Genomic DNA, 15051 nt, shown 5'->3' with positions numbered 1-15051 from the left:
GTTGAATTTGATGAAGTCCTGTTAAGCAGGATGAAAGTGCTTATTCCTTCCTTGTAATAAAGACATTTTGCCTGGATTTACTACATCATTTTTTATTTGGGAGTCTTTATGGTCTAATTTCCAGTCCAGCCTGATTTAGCAGTGGTGGTATATTTGTGTTTAGTTGCTATTTTGCTATTGCACTCTGGTTGTTGTGTTTTGGACATTACTATTAGTGACTATAGACTGTAACTAAGATAACATATACAATAAATGACTATGGTCATGCATGCTCACTCCCTAGCTATGCTTTCAAAATGGCACTAAGGTTGTGCAAGTGTGCGGGTTATATACATGCATGCACAGCCTCGCATGCTTCTTAAAGATACAAGCACACACACTTTACACTCTGATCTACAATGGACCTTATAAATAAGGATATAGGTGATCTCCAAATAAATAAGGATATAGGTGATCTCCAAACCCTTTCTCCGACACACTTTGGTTTTGTCAAAGGCAAATCATGCCTGTTACACCTGGTGGACCTCTTATAAAATTTCACCAGAGCGATAGAAAAAGCAAATATATCCATAGAGTCTGCCTTGACTTAGCCAAGCACTTTGACACAATCCCACATTCAGACATCATTGATAAACTCTCCCAATTGAATATCAACCCTTATGTCATCAGGTGGGTTGTTAATTGGCTTGCCGACAGATCACACTCAATCAAAGTTGGAGATTTAACCTGAACTAGCAGACCAGGGGTCAATGCTGGATCCCCTATTGTTTGGAATATACTTCTTAGAAGATCAGGCCAAAACATAGTGGCTGTGGCTGACTAAGTATGCTGACAACTGCAAATTAGGTGCAATCATTGAATCCCCAAACAAAAACAATATACTTCAAGAGGGACTTACACAAACCAATGACTGGTGCCAAAGCCATGGACTCAAACTTAATGCTAAAAAATACATCATCACCCCCTTTGGTAAAAGACGATATCCCTGCAGACTATCATATAAATAATACCCTAAGTAACAACTCAGTAGTGAGAAACTTGGGAAAGCAAGTTGACTGTAGCCTAAACTTTGACCACCGTGTCTACTGTGGTAAGGAAGACATTCTATGTCACACACCTCATTAGCAGGCATTGCCTCAAGAGTGAAAGAGGTCATAACATCCCTGTACATGACCCTTATCAGGCCAATAATTTAGTACAATGTTCCCTTTGGTATGTACCTTACCAGGCACCTGCAGCAACTTGAGAGACCTCCGAAATTTCTAACCAAGAAAATTCAGGGTCTCCAGCACGTCATACATTGACAAACTGAAGTCACTGTCACTGTACTCAGTAGTGCACAGACTACTAGAGGAGATCTGTGCCTGGCCTACAGAGCAATCTCGGATCCAAACCTAATGGAAATGTTGCACATCCGCAAGTCAAATGGGACAAGGCACCTTAACCTGGCCTGCAACATAAACAGAACCTGCTGCACAGACAGATGTGTTTCTCAGAGGTTGTCACTCCTCTGGAATAGGCTACGAGTTCACATCAAGCAAAGCCCCTCTATGACCCTGTTTAAGTGTAGTCTGGATGACTGGATAGGATACCATAAAATCCTGCCAGGGATTTCACCTATGACCCTCCTAGATATGGGCATTCATTGCTAACTACAATCTCGAGTTTAGTCTATAACATGAGCACACACACAGAGCACTAACACGATGTGAACCACCAGCAATTTATTCCGTACAACCAAATGAATGCTACAATTGTACAAAATGCGTTTTTGTCCAGTAAAAAAAAGACTTCATCAGATAAGGGACGACATAAAAAGCCCTTCCCTTATATATCCATTTAAAAAAATACTCAACCAATGAAAATCAGGATCAGTTAATTAACCACAAAAGCTTAAAAATAATTATTTGTCCTGTGCTATACAACAAATTGTAGGATTAAAACTAAATGAAATTACCATCATGGTAAATAACACTGTATACCACATTTAATAATACATACTATTGTGTATTTAAACTTTTTAAATAAATCAAAATCCAAAATCAAAACCAGTATAAGATTAATAGATAAATGTAATAGTAAATAGTGCCATCTTGTCGATAAAGTCATAAAAACAATTGCTAATAGAAAAAAAGTTTCTTTAAGAATAATTGATACCTAAAAAGTCAAAACACTACTACTTAGGATATCTACACTTTCATTTCTTAATTATACTTCTTCTTCTTCTTCTTTCGGCCTTTTCCCGGTTAGGGGTCACCACAGCGGATCACCTGTCCGCTCATGATTGGCAGTGGAGTTTTATAGTGCCGAGGTGCCAGTCTGGTGCCCAACCTTCCACAGAAGGCACACACACACATTCACACCTAGGGCCAATTTGGAGTGTCCAATCCACCTACAGCATGTCTTTGGGATGTGGGAGGAAACCAGGGCACCCGGAGGAAACTCACACAGCCATAGGGAGGACATGCAGACTCTGCACAGAAGGCACCCCAGCTCATTTCTTAATTATACTAAATGTATAAAAGGGAATATTTTGAGTATTACAAGTTACAACTTAGCTGCCCTAAGTTTTAAAAGACTGATATTCTCGTTAAGCTCCGGGGGTCTCCCAGAATCCAGGGAAACCTGCCAAAGACGTTCCCGGTATTCTAATCTTGTCTCCCAGGACCCCCCCCTAATATCAACGGGTACATGTTCTACTACAAAAAACAAGAACCTTGCACCCTTGCAGGTCAAGGTATGTTTAAATAAAGCTTTCCTCTCATTGGAAGTCCTAATTTCAGAATAGTGTTCGTATATCCACTTTCTTAATTTACGCTTGTTTTTTCCAATATATAAAACGCTTGACATAATACACAGGAAACAAGGTAGACAACACCTAAAGAACAACAGTTATAAAAGACATTTCCAACAGTGTTTAAGTGTAGTCTGGATGACTGGATGGGATACCATAAAATCCTGCCAGAGATTTCACCTATGACCCTACTAGATATGGGCAGTCATTGCTAACTACGATCTCAAGTTTAGGCAAAATCCTTTATATTTGGTTTCTCTAATACTATATTGGGTACACACAGTTAGGCTTAGAAAGACCTTTAGGTCTGTATAGCCTAGTAACCACCTATGAACATATGAACCTCTGACAGGAATGCACATGTAACCTAAAGAGCCATCATGAGGATAATAGGCCTGCTGTTTTCACACATGTGGAAGTGACAATTAGTAATAAAACAATGAGGCTGCAACAGATGGAGGTATTAGTCTATGCCTGTCTGGGTGAAAGGCATGATTCTAGAACACTGGGGAAGGTGATGTTAACACAGTAAAGGACAACAGACTGGCATCTAGTCATGTAATTCTGATGTCCTTTGTCTTATTATTACTGACAAGTAATATGCTATGGCTATGTCTATGCAGTTATAAAAAATGTGAGAACAAGTGATTCAAAATACTGAAGGTTCCACAGTATGCATCTCTTGCAGAATGATTCAGTACTTAACATGCCTTGAAGAACATATATAAATATTTATTTCTTAACTGGGCAAAACCATTAGGAACCAATACCCTTTTTTAGGGGTAACCTAGGGACACTATGCGATTAAACAACTTGTTCAGATTTAATAGGCAAACAGACTGAAGGAATCAACCCCAGGACTACTAAGCGAAGTTCATTATCTTTTGCCATAAAGAATATCCATAACAATTGGTTCATTAAGAAGAGATGAAAAAATTAATCTTTGTTAGAACAATGGCAAAGTACCAAGATAGATGCTAGTGAAGAGAACAAAAGCAAAAAGATGACAGCGATATTAAAAGAGATACAAGTGATAGCTGCTGAATTAACAAAGCAATAGAAATAGTACTGTAACATATAGTTCTTTTGAAGGTGGCGAACATAAAATAGTTCCAGTATTATACCTGGCTTCTCTTTGCTAGATGATGTATCATTTTGTTCCCCCCACAGTGGTACTATTGTGATGTCACTCACAGAAATTACAAGCAAATTATCTTTTAAGTGACACTGCAATTGAGTTCAACAGTTATGTCATAATCAGTGCAGAGTTCTTTTCATTACATCAGAGCATTCTAATAAAAGGTGTGAAAATGTTAGTAGAAATCTGTAGCACTGGTACAGCTAAGTAGTGAGAAGAAAGAAAAGTGCTTCTGTTACAAAACAAATAGTGATATCTAACAACATTTGCCTTTTACAGTTGTGTCTTCACCGAGGAAAGCAAGAATACATAAGGTAAAAATCTAAAAGCATTGGAAACAATTTTGCTGTGTTTCGTAAAAAAGATATGACAGCATAGAAAAATGCTATATTTGTTATTGATGAAGACAGAAAATATGTGTTAAGATCTGCAACATAAATACAATAAACCTCCATAGCTGTGAGCCTGCATTTATTTTTACTTTTTTTTGTTTTGCTGTAACTTCATTAACGGTTACAGTTTTTAATAATGTCTGTGGAATATAGTGGATTCATTCTAACTACCTGAATAATATGAAATCTAATTTTCCAGATTCAGGCCAGAATCATTTCTTCAGACAAGATGTGTACATATTGTTCCAGAGGTGTTTCTGTGCAACCCATTTATATTAGTTTTCTTTATAAAGATTGCAAAAATACATTGAAAGTTAATAACAGCAGTGTTGCACATTGGCTGCATTTAATGTGATGAAGAAAACCTCCTGTCTTTAGCAGATTTTCTGTATTTAGACCTGAAGCTAACAACAAGTTCACTTCTTTAAACTTTTCCAGTAGCTTACAGTTAATAGCTGACACAGTCATGGGTACATCTATGAAGGGATGTGTATTGCTGTGTTGTGTCTATCATATATGAGAGAGTAGAATCTTATTACTAGCTTTTCTAAGGGGTGCATAGCGACATCTTTTTAATCTATAGTTGTATTCCAAAATTTAGGTTTCTAGATTTAAGCTTTCTGTAATTGTGATGTTGATGTGTAGAATGTACTACTGTTCTGAAAATTTCATATTATGAGAATGTAATTTCATTTTTTTTTGAAAAGCAAAAATCAATGTCCCTGTTAATGTGTTATTTGAGGATTCCTTAACCTCTACCAAAAATAAGCCTCATGAAAATTCTAGGGTTGGTAGCCTGTGGAATTGGTTTACTGTCTCTGGTCTGCTTCTGAACATAAACAAGCCAAAGTTCACGCTATTATTTTGCAAGAAGTTCAAACGTGTGCATTCCCCCAGTTCATACATTTCAACCATCCAGAATTTTGCAGAATGTCCAGATTTTTGCCTCATATTTTTGTCTGTCCCTTATAAAATTTGCAGTTTTCTTACAAATCATTGAGGATTTCACTCATTAAATAATGATACACATTTATTCTCAGACTTCATATCCTTCAGAAAAGGCATGTTAAAGCAAAACTTGTTCTAGCTACTAAGTTTATGAGCAATTTTTAAAATCTGTTGCTATGTTTAGCCATTTGCCTCCCCTATAACTCGTGTCCTTGTCATTATTTCATGCACCATGAGATTGAGAAGTATGTCTCATGTTGAAAGTTATGTTGTGTAGCTGTAAAAGGATTGGGGTACATTCCAGGTTCTTGTCTTACATTTGACCTTCAGCTTGCTAAAGCTATAAAGAAGCCACTGAAGTCTTTGGCTGCCTTCACAAGGTGAAGGACTTCCTGAAATTTGAAACCTGAATCTCTCTTATTCTGAATTCCTTGCTTTTCTTTTGCATAGCTGTCAAATTTGTATCACTCATATGGAAACAGCATAATTGCTCTATATTAGGTATACTGGACTGGCCTGCTTTTACTGGCAGACTGATTTATATACTCCTAAACTTTGCCTCAACGATTCTGCCTATACGAATTTGTCCAGTCATTAAAATTCATTGTGCTACTTCTTATTAAAAAATATATATATATACGGATTCCATCTCTCCAAATTACACATGCTGGCAAAATCTGCAAAAAATATTAGCCTTTCAGATAGACTGTCCCTAACTGCTTAGCCTCAGTTTGGAATGACCTACTTCAGGAAAACCATTATGGAGAGGAAACTGGTTAAAATGTAGGTCAGTGAACGTGTGGGATGATGTAGTGGTGGACTTGGAAAGTAAATTTTCCTTGGTTCTTTGTTTTACGGTAGTTACTCCTGTACTCTATTTTATGTTGTTCTGATTATTATTATTCACAATGATATACATAATTAAAATTTGTTACAGATGCTTGTTTTACTAGATTAGGGTTTAACTAGTCATCAGGATACTTGCAACCATAGCTCTCAACCTCTTAGCACAAAAAATCTAGGCAAAGCCAAAAATAATGGGGGACAAAGCCCGAAAATCAGGACAAATTTTAAATATTGCTCTTATTAACTTTAAAATATATTTGAATACAAGGTGTTGTGTTACCATGTATTTTCTGAAGGATATAAAGACTGAAACTCAAATGTCTGTCATTATTTAGTGAACTCAGTCCTCACTAATTTATCACAAAAGTCCAGAAAACACATATTTTATGAGAAACAGACCAACAATGTGGGGACAAAATCTGTACATTCTGTGAAAATCTGGACAGTTGAGAGGTATGCTTGCAGCATTTAGATTTGCAGTAACTACTGAGGACCTTGTATATGGCTACATACTTTGAGGTGCTATCCACTGCCCATGACCTGGCAGCTTGATAACCTGGGCCATTATATCCTTAAACTATCATTAGTATAAATAACACTATATTTCTATTACTGGCAATCATATTTGTCTTTTGTTAACCAGGCCCATCAGCATAATTGTCCAGTTTTTTGGGGAGACCAAAGATGGTAGCTATACAGCATGTCATAATGTGGCCAAGAAGTCTTACATAGTATAGTGCGAGAAGATCAGTGCTTTGCTAATGTATTATTTCAACATTTTTGCTGGACATATATGCCATTCACTTACCAGTCCAACTCAGTGCAGCCCTGTAGCTCCTGTACTTTGGTGTGTCATGGTCTGGTTGTATTTCTTAATTTTTGTTTGTAGGTCACTATTGGGAATAGGTCATGTCCAATAAGGCATACTAGTCAATAAAATATTTAAATAAAAAGTGAAGGGTTTGTTTTAGCTAAGATCCTTAATGATAACTAATTCAGCCAGGTTTTAGTCAGTTGACTTCCCAACTCACACTTACTTTCACCGGATCGGTCGAGGCCCAAGTTAACAACGACCGCCACCAGTACTGTTAGCCTACAGGGTGCTGGCAGAAATTGGGCTACTGTTGGCTGAAGAAGGAGAAGAGGTGGAAGACATGGCCGAAGGCAGGAAGAGAGGAGAAAGGCTAGGACTGTGGTAGTGAGGGTCGGAACTTTGAATGTTGGCAGTATGACTGGTATAGGGAGAGAGCTAGCTGATATGATAGACAGAAGGAAGGTTGGTGTATTGTGTGTGCAAGAGACCAGATGGAAGGGGAGTAAGGCTAGGTGTATCGGAGGTGGGTTCAAATTGTTTTATCATGGTGTGGATGGGAGGAGAAATGGCGTAGGAGTTATTCTGAAGGAACAGTATGCTAAGAGTGTTTTGGAGGTGAAAAGAGTGTCGGATAGAGTGATGTTTATGAAGCTGGAAATTGATGGTGTAATGATGAATGTTGTTAGTGCATATGCTCCACGAGTTGGGTGTGCAATGGATGAGAAAGAAAAATTTTGGAGTGAATTGGATGAAGTGGTGATGAATGTACCTAAGGGTGAGAGAGTGGTGATTGGAGCAGATTTCAATGGGCATGTTGGCGAAGGGAACAGTGGGGATGAGGAAGTGATGGGTAGGTATGGTGTTAAACAAAGGAATGCAGAAGGTCAGATGGTAGTGGATTTTATGAAAAGGATGCACATGGCTGTGTTGAATATGTATTTTAACAAGAGGGAGGAGCATAGGGTGACATACAAGAGTGGAGGAAGATGCACACAGGTGGATTATATCTTATGTAGGAGGGCCAGTTTGAAGGAGATTGGAGACTGTAAAGTGGTGACCGGAGAAAGTGTAGTTAGGCAGCATAGGATAGTGGTTTGTAGGATGATGTTGGTTATCAAGAAGAGAAGGAGGAGTGTGAGGGCAGCACCAAGGATCAAATGGTGGAAATTGAAAAAGGGTAATTGTGAGGTGGAGTTCAGGGATGAGTTAAGGCAGGCACTGGGTGGCAGGGAAGAGTTACCAAATAGCTGGGTAACTACATCAGAGCTAGTAAGGGCAATGGCTAGAAAGGTGCTTGGTATCACATCTGGACAGAGGAAGGATGACAAGGAAACATGGTGGTGGAATGAGGAAGTACAGGAGAGTATACAGAGAAAGAGGTTGGCAAAGAAGAAGTGGGATTGTCAGAGAGATGAAGAAAGTAGACAGGAGTATAAGGAGATGAGGTGCATGGCAAAGAGAGAGGTGGCGAAGGCTATGGATAAGGCATATGAAGAGTTGTATGAAAGGTTGGACACTAAGGAGGGAGAAAAGGACCTGTACCAATTGGCTAGACAGAGGGACCGAGCTAGGAAAGATGTACAGCAGGTAAAGGTGATGAAGGACAATGAGGGAAACATACTCACAAGCGAGGAGAGTGTGTTGAGGAGATGGAAAGAGTACTTTGAGGGGTTGATGAATGAAGAGAATGAGAAGGAGAGAAGGTTGGATGATGTAGGGATAGTGAATCATGAAATTCAATGGATTAGCAAGGAGGAAGTAAGGATAGCTATGAAGAGAATGAAGAATGGTAAGGCTGTTGGCCCAGATGACATACCTGTGGAAGCATGGAGGTGTTTAGGTGAAATGGCAGTGGAGTTTTTAACCAAATTGTTTAATGAAATCTTGGAAAGTGAGAGGATGCCGGAGGAATGGAGAAAAAGTGTTTTGGTACAGATTTTTAAGAATAAGGGTGATGTGCAGAGCTGTAGTAACTACAGAGGGATTAAATTGATCAGTTACAGCATGAAGTTATGGGAAGGAGTAGTGGAAGCAAGGTTAAGAAGGGATGTGATGATTAGTGATCAGCAGTATGGTTTCATGCCAGGAAAGAGCACTACAGATGCGATCTTTGCTCTGAGAGTGTTGATGGAGAAGTACAGAGAATGTAGGAAGGAGTTGCATTGTGTTTTTGCAGACTTAGAGAAAGCATATGACAGGGTGCCTAGAGAGGAGTTGTGGTATTGTATGAGGAAGTCAGGAGTGTCAGAAAAGTATGTAAGAGTGGTACAGGATATGTACGAGGGTAGTGTGACAGTGGTGAGGTCTGCGATGGGAATGATGGATGCGTTTAAGGTGGAGGTGGGGTTACATCAAGGATCAGCTCTGAGCCCTTTCTTATTTGCAATGGTCATGGACAGGTTGACAGACGAGATCAAACAGGAGTCCCCATGGACTATGATGTTTGCAGATGGCATTGTGATCTGTAGTGAGAGTAGGGAACAGGTGGAGGAGACCCTGGAGAGATGGAGATATGCTCTAGAGAGAAGAGGAATGAAGGTCAGCAGGACTAAGACAGAATATATGTGTGTGAATGAGAGGGAGGATAGAGGAATGGTGAGGATGCAAGGAGTAGAGGTGGCGAAGGTGGATGAGTCTAAATACTTGGTAAGTGTGGAAGAGAGGTGAAGAAGAGAGTACAGGCAGGATGGAGTGGGTGGAGAAGAGTGCCAGGAGTGATTTGTGACAGACGAGTACCTGTAAGAGTGAAAGGGAAGGTCTACAAGAGGGTAGTGAGACCAGCTATGTTATATGGGTTGGAGACAGTGGCATTGACAAAAAGGCAGGAGTTTGAGCTGGATGTGGCAGAATTAAAGATGTTAAGATTTGCACTGGGTGTGATGAGGGTGGACAGGATTAGGAATAAGTATATTAGAGGGTCAGCCCAGGTTGGAAGGTTTGGAGACAAAGCCAGAGAGGCACGATTATGTTGGTTTGGACATGTGCTGAGGAGGGATGCTGAGTATATTGGGAAAAAGATGCTAAGGATGAAGCTACCAGGTAACAGGAAAAGAGGAAGGCCTAAGATAAGGTTTATGGATGTGGTGAGAGAGGACATGCAGGTGGTTGGTGTGACAGAGCAAGATGCAGAGGACAGGAAGAAATGGAAACAGGTGATCTGCTGTGGCGACCCCTAACGGGAACAGCCGAAAGAAGATGATGATGATATATATATATATATATATATATATATATATATATATATATATATATATATATACAGTTACTGTGTATAACATTTTTTATATATTCTTTAAAACTGCATTTTCTCTGTTAAATAATTACAAGTTTAACATTCAGCACAGTGCACTAAGTTTTAATGTTGTCCAACAAGAAAACATTGTTAATATCAGGGGAATATTTTGTCGGTAGATATTGCAGTTTATATATCTTCTTGTGCCCAGAGTTAAATTTGTCATTTCAGCTCTCTTCTTTGAAAATCCATTCATCTGTTCATTCATTAATTTCTAGTAAACATTTACGATATTTTTTTTTACTCGTTCTGTATGTAATCTAAAGCAAAGTTTACTTATATCTTGCAAATACTCTCAGCAGTCCATGGACTATCCAAATGACTGAATACAATTTTTAAAATATCAGATGAAATTAAATTATCTAAGTTTTAGTACATTTAATAAAAGCTGTTTTTTTTTCAAAATACTTTTATCTGTTTGATCTTTTAACATACTGATGTGTTTTAATTTTCATATCAGTTGTTTCATTTCCCATATGTCATGTAAACTGATACTCTGGAATATTTTCAAACACATGATTAGGATAACTGACCATTAGCCAGCATAGAAATGAAGGCAGTCTAGTGTCCTCCCTCTTCATAGACCTATCTAATGTCAACACAATCTCCTGTGAAAAACTACTCACAGTGCTATCCTCCCTCAATCTAACCCTATCAGCCCTGTCCTGGTGCCAAACTATCTATCCTCAAGACAACAGGCCGTCACATGGCAACAACTACTCTCTTCAACTCTGGCAGTTACTGTAGGAATTCCACAGGGCTCAGTTCTAGGATCACTACTATTCAAAATATTCACAAAAAATTTGAATACTGCAACAAATATTGCCAATATTGTGCAATATGCCCTTGATTCTACTCTCAATTGCTCTGCCCCCACCATCCCTAAACTGCTAGAAATCACCCAGATCTCTTTCACACAAATGGAATCTTGGCTATTTAGGTACCAGTTGCTACTGAACCCCAAGAAAACAAAACCAATACTGTTTATTCCCCAAAATATTCAGATTTAATGTCCTCCTTCCACATCTACTCAACCGACAAAATCAAAATTGAAATAGTCTCCCAAGCTAAGCTAGTAGAGGTCCTTGCAGATGAAAATGTTCAATTTGACCAACACAGACTACAATTCATCAAAAAGACATTTTAAATTAGGCTCCCCCTACAAAGCAAAAGATAAAAAAGCCTTACAGACTCTAACAGCCATGCTATAGCAAGAACCTACCTTCTCCCATCCCTCCTCTATGAGTCATTAATATTAACAAACCAATATGTATTTTATTTATTTATTTATTTTATTTTACATTTGTTTACTGGCAGTGTCTGATTGGGCCAGAGGCCTGTTTTCAGCAGAGACCTGGGGAGAAAAGCTCACTTAACAACATTTATGCATTGAAACCGAAAGATACAATAACTCTTATGGAGTATAGTAACAGTATGAAATATACATAACAAGTCAGTGGTGTATATTACAATGTGTCACACAAATGTTTGAAAGTTAGCTGGTATTATTTGTCTTAAAACAAATCTAGGGAGAAAAAAGAAAAGAAGAGGAAGGACAGATGTTCAGGGTTTAGGATTTCTTAGAGAATGCAGTGATAAGTGGGAGAAAATGGGTGTGGCAAAGTTTTATCATTCTGGTGCAATACTGGAGCAGAGCCAGCTGCTTGTTAGATGATCTTTGAGGACCTGTTTGAATTTAGAAAGATTAGCAGTGTGAAGTATATGTTGGGGTATAGTGTTCCATGTTTTTGCTATTTGTTTGGAGAACAGAGCATCCAAGTAATTGTTGTTTGCTGTAGTGAGCTTGAGTAGGAATTTATCTGATAATCTGAGAATTCTGCTGTTGGAACAGGGTTGTACTAAGTTTTTGAAGGTGGGGCAGTTGTTTGGTTGGTGTATGATGGTGTGGGCGATGGTAAGCTGGTTAAGAGTTAAAATGTTAGGGAGTTCAAGCCAGTTTAGTTGCTAAAGAGCAATGCAGTGGTGTGTTCTTTTAGTGTAGTTTGTGGCAAATCTGGCTATTTTATTGTAGCTGGATTTGAATTTGTGCATGTCAGTTTTTCTTATGTTTATAAAAATTGGGGAGGCATATAACAGTGTGGCTAGTAGATGTGTTCTGGCTAAGCCATGCTTGGAGGATTGGGTAAGGTATTCTGTAGAGTAAGCCCAGTTTGATGTGCACCTTTTTGATTGTCTGGACTATGTGTTGGTCAAATCTGAGTGCTCTGTCAGTTGTTACTCCTAGTAGTTTTGTGTGTTTAAATGGTTCAATTTTGGTGTTGTTTTGGGAATAGATAATGAATGGGACAGGAGACTGTGCTGTTTTGTGGTTTGTAAATAGCATTAATTTGGTCTTGTTGGGATTAGGTATAAGTTTGATAGGTATTGCTCTATGTCCTTGAGAGATTTTGGAGTAGTTTGTAAGAGGTCGGGAAGGAAGTCGCTGCACAGATTAGTGTTGTGTCATCTGCGTATTGTATAGTAGTTGCTGAATTTGTGGCTTTACTGAGGTTATTGGTAAAGATGGTGAAAAGAAGAGGTTTTAGAATGGAACCTTGTGGAACCCCTACTGAGACTGTGAGGAAGGATGAGATTTCCTTTTACCATCTGACTGCTTGTTGAAGTACTGGACAGCATTGTAAAGATGGAGGTGTTTTAGGGTGGGACCAGTTGCATCATGAGAGGAGGTTGTTGAAGGCTTCAGCTGAAAAATTTCTTTCATTCCGGATTTGCTTGTAAATAGTATTTGTTGTGGGGGAGGCTTTGTGTCTAATAAGATAAGTGGGTGTATGGTCACTAAGAGTGTCAGGGAGACAGCTGGAGTGTTAGTAGAGTAAGGGCCTATTTGTTACTGTCCAGTCTTGTATGGATAGTTTGTTGCTGTGTCTATCTAGTCTTGTGGGAGAGCAGATTATTTGGGAGAAGCCACATAGGTTAATGTGGTTGGTTGGGTTTTTGGAGGTACAGGTAGACCAATCTAAGCTGAAGTCACCTATGATAATTGTCTCTAGTTTATCAATGGAGGCAGTCCAGTTGAGGAGGTTTTCCATTGTTGTAATATTATTACTGGGGGGTATGTAGATTGTCATGCTGATGATACTTTTGTTCAGGTTTAGCTGGAGTTGGGAGATTAGTATATGTGTTAGTTAGTTCAGGAGGGTTGTCTTTCTATTCTGTTTAGCTTAAGTGTGTCTTTGTAGACAATCACAACACCTCTGCCACATCTTTGTAGTCTATTGTTCTATGGATATTATATCCCTGGGGTACTATTTCACTGTGGTTTTAACCAGGTCTCTGTTATTATAACCATGTCTGGGGAGTAAAGGGGCAAGGTTGAGTGGAAGTCTGCAACTTTGTTTAGAATGTTTCTTAAGTTGATATTGATGATTAGGAGGTCAGAGCTACCTGGATTGTGTTTCATATGATTTTGAATATTTGAGTTGCTGTCTTGTTGGGATGGGAGTGTATGGGTTTGTGGGCCTGTGCTAGGGTGTATATCTCCTGCTATCTTGAGTAGAAATAAATTGTATGGTAATAAGTAGGAAAGTATCGATAGTAGTTTAGAGAGTTTTTGGATTATGCATGGGTTTTGTTGTGCTACGGTAGGTTTAAATGAGAATAGTTCTGTGACAGAATTGTTATGTAGTTGTGGTGATATTGTGGTGCAAGTATTAATAGCGTTTGTTAGGGTGGAGTTGTGTAGTGTGGGAGAGTATATTCGTAATATTTGTCTTGGTAGGTTGTTAGTTCATATGTTGTAGCTAGGAGCGTAATTAGCAGTACTAGTAGATATATCTTGTTTGCTTGCATTGGGTGGTAGAGGTTATTTTATTTATTTATGGGTGATGTTTATAAAGTAGGTGGAGGAAGTTTAAGTATATGATATTATATTAGATTGCTATGGATTAGGATGGGGATCGTGTATGTTTGATTGGTTGTTGCTAGGTGTGCAGCTGGTCTATTCGCTTATAAGGTTGTGGGTGTGTCTACCTATTTGGAATAATGTTAGGTGTAGTGGAGGTGGGTGGAAATTGTGAGTAGGGAAGGGATGCAGAGTCAGCCCAAGCATAGCAAGGGTGAATGGAGCGGGATGACCCAAGGCCGAGCAAAGAAAAAAAACTATCACTAAGACTCTAAGTTTCTTATAAAGTATATACTATAATATTCCTTAATTTTACTTGTAATATAACTTTCTATTTGTTGGAATACTCTTGGCAACACATGTATGAATTTGGGGGGGAGTCGCAATTTGTATTATTAAGCAGGATAAGTATTGAATATAAACACTATAACAAGATTTTACAGGATATGCTTAGCTTGAGGCAGAGGTCGATGTATTATTAGCAAGGATTAAAGGGATGAACACCCTCTCATAAGATAAAACTGTTGATATGGTATAATAAAATAGCTAAATTCCCCGAAAACACTACCCACAAAACCCATCAATGCACTGCTTTAAAAGCAGTGATATGGTTAAAACTGCCACAACATTTAACATACATCCAACTAATCACTGTCCATGACATAATTTATGCACCAGATAATTGCTCCTTACACCAACATTTAGTCCAACGCTACTCATGTAACAGACTCCTAAGATCCAACAACAAATCATTGCTACTCATAACTAAATCCAACAACTGGGCAGATGATTCACTGTATTCTAACTATGTTTCCAAACTTTGGAATGTAATCCCAAAGTTTGGAAATGTTTGAATACATTGAATCCAAACTTTGGAGTGTCATCCCATAGGATTTCAACTTCATTGCAAAATTACTTGACTTCAAAACTAAGATCAAACAGCACCTAAGAAAGAACTGGCTCTA

The 15051-nt window shown here is 38.5% G+C and overlaps 1 protein-coding gene across 5 annotated transcripts in view; it reads left to right on the top strand.

Annotated features, from left to right (window-relative positions):
• The window catches only part of LOC122796202 (SUN domain-containing protein 2-like), a 509959-nt gene that overhangs the window by 298815 nt on the left and 196093 nt on the right, over positions 1-15051 (top strand). Inside the window, exon 1 of one of the 5 annotated variants that reach the window (XM_044064541.1) lies at positions 4202-4246. The exons of the other annotated variants lie outside the window; for them this stretch is intronic. The gene's annotated coding sequence lies outside the window, so the exon portion shown is untranslated. Of the gene's footprint in view, positions 1-4201; positions 4247-15051 lie in introns of those variants that run through there. 5 annotated transcript variants of the gene reach the window in all.

The sequence above is a fragment of the Protopterus annectens genome, chromosome 1.part0 (assembly GCF_019279795.1).
Source record: "Protopterus annectens isolate FY-2018-M chromosome 1.part0, PAN1.0, whole genome shotgun sequence".
Lineage (NCBI taxonomy): Eukaryota > Metazoa > Chordata > Ceratodontiformes > Protopteridae > Protopterus > Protopterus annectens.
The sequence above is the reverse complement of the archived record's forward strand: the minus strand, read 5'-3'. Positions and strand labels throughout refer to the sequence as shown.